Source organism: Ictalurus punctatus, chromosome 15 (assembly GCF_001660625.3).
Source record: "Ictalurus punctatus breed USDA103 chromosome 15, Coco_2.0, whole genome shotgun sequence".
Lineage (NCBI taxonomy): Eukaryota > Metazoa > Chordata > Actinopteri > Siluriformes > Ictaluridae > Ictalurus > Ictalurus punctatus.
The window spans coordinates 14,012,750-14,015,226 of record NC_030430.2 but is presented as its reverse complement, the minus strand read 5'-3'; the positions used below and the strand labels follow the sequence as shown (position 1 = coordinate 14,015,226).

At 38.2% G+C, this 2,477-nt stretch overlaps 1 protein-coding gene across 13 annotated transcripts in view; it reads left to right on the top strand.

Moving 5' to 3' along the window:
• tpd52l2b (tpd52 like 2b) overlaps positions 1-376 on the top strand; it is a 21,822-nt gene extending 21,446 nt beyond the window's left edge. For all 13 annotated transcript variants that reach the window (XM_017487684.3, XM_017487683.3, XM_017487682.3 and 10 more), the window contains one exon: positions 1-376. This exon is cut by the window's left edge and continues 1,223 nt beyond it. The gene's annotated coding sequence lies outside the window, so the exon portion shown is untranslated.
• The last annotated feature ends 2,101 nt before the right edge of the window (positions 377-2,477 follow it).

Genomic DNA, 2,477 nt, shown 5'->3' with positions numbered 1-2,477 from the left:
TTGCCAGAAATATGTACAGCTATGCTGCCAGTAATACACAGCAGGGGTTTTGGGATTCATGTTAATATCATTTACTGGGATCAGTGACCATACCTTTCTGTTATCAAGGAGCGAAAGGTGTAATATTTTTTTTTTTTTTTTTTTTTTTTTTTTTTTTAAGAGATGGAGAGAAATGATCTATCCCTTAAGCTGCATTTGTGTAAATGGGACCGGCTGTTGTAGAGTGCCTGAGCACAATATAGCTTTAAATCTGAGGTTGTAGCTCGACTTTACAAAATGAGAGGATCTGGTTTTCTTTTAAGGAATTTGTGGACATGGTCATTTATGTTAATGTCAGTGTTCGTTCTGTTTATCAATAAAGCATTCCTTCAAATAAGTTTTATCATGCCAGTTACTCAGCGGTGATTTGTGTGTTGTGTAATCCCATTACTACTAACACTTGAAACCATCCTAGTGTAAACAGTTGATGTCATTCCTGCAGTGTGTGCATGCATGCCAGAGCCTCTAGGTGGTAGCATGGCACAAAAATCAAGAGAGAGTGTGAGAACCAGAATTTAAAATAGCAAGTGATTCTAGACAACACATGGTAGTAAATAGTAAAGCGTTTGTGTGATACAGTCAAGGCCAATTCTTTTTGCTAGACACTGAACACATTCAGGATTGACATCAAAAGAAGTATATGAGACGATAGATCAGAATTTCAGCTTTCATTTCCTGATGTTTACATCTAGATGTGTTAAACAGCTTGGAATATGGCACCATTTGTTTTAACCCACCAATTGTTCAAGTGATTTAAAACTATTGGAACACATGATTGACAGGTGTTTCTTGCTGCCCAGGTTTGCCCTGTTAGATTGAATGTTTAAAGTATAAATAGCTCTGAATGTCTACTCTTGGTTTGAGCTCTGAGTTTCACCTGTGAAGACCACAATTGTTGTTAGGGGGGGGAATACCAACATAAAGACCAGAGAGCTGGGGCAAAGCAAGCCATTTTGAATCTGAGAAAAAAGGGAAAATCTATCAGAGCCATTGCAGAAGCATTGGGCATAGTCAATAACAACAATTTGGAATATCTTGAAAAAGAAAGAAATCACTGGTGTATTAATACCCAGACATCAAACAGGTCAGCTGAGGAAAATAACAGCAGTTGATAACACAAATATTGTGAGAGCTGCAAAGAAAAAACAAAAGCAACAGTCTGTGACCTCACCAACAATCTCCACAGGTCAGGGGTGAAGATATCACAATCCACCATTTCAAGAAAACTTGAAGAACGAAATTATATAGTTGAGGTTATAAATTTACATACACCTTTCAGAATCTACAAAATGTTAATTAAAAGAAAAGAGGGATCATTAGAAAACTTTTTTTTTAATCTCTAATTTTTAATGATAATGTAGACATCACACAAAAACCTAGTCATAAATTCAACACTTTTGAAATTCTTTATACTAGCATAACATCCACAAAAAATAAATCTACCGAGTCAATTCCCCTAATCCACTATTTATTTACAGACTCCCAGGGCCATATTCTGAATTCTCGTTGAAATGGTGCCTATTAATAAAGGTGATGCACTCTATCAAATGACACATAAAATGGACATTTTGTAGTAATTTTCACAATTTAAATGAACAAAAAACAGATCAGTCACATGGAAAAAGTAAGTGCACCCCTACATTTATCACACCTTCAAAGCCATAAAAGTTGAATCAGGTGTTCAAGACTGGGTGCCAGTGATTAGAACCTACTTGAGGAGTGCAGGTGGAACCTGTCTTATGTATACCCCTGTCATATCTAGTGTCTGGAGTTCCCTTAGCTATTGAGGTGTGTGGTGTCATCATGTCAAGATCTAAAGAGTTCTGTAAGGCCTTCAGAAAAAAGATTGTGGATACCTATTAGTCAAAGATCTCCAAATTATTTGAAATACATCATTCCACTGGGGTGCACGGTGGCTTAGTGATTAGCACATACGCCTCACACCTCCAGGGTCGGGGGTTCAATTCCCGCAGCTCTGTGTGTGCGCGGGGATTTCCTCCAGGTACTCTGGTTTCCTCCCCCAGTCCAAAGACATGGTTGGTTGATTGGCATGTCTATAGTGTATGATGGATTGGCACCCTGTCCAGTGTGTACCCTTGTGCCTGATGCTCCCTGGGATAGGCTTCAGGTTTCCCCTGAAAAGGATAAGCAGTATAGAAGATGAATGGATGGATAATTCTACTATAAGGAAAATAATCAAACAGTGCAGACTTCGAATGACTCATTTGTACAGGACAGGTCCAGGATGTGAAAAGAAGTCTCTAATTTCAAAATTTCATCACAGGATTTCCTAGTAAGTCTTGCAACTGTTGTTGTTAAAGTGCATGCTTCTACAGTCAGAAAGAGATTTGACCTGCATGTGGGGCATGCCAGTAAAAGTCTTTGCATAATTACAGTTTGGCAATGATATCCTCAAAGATTCCATTTGGAATACTGTG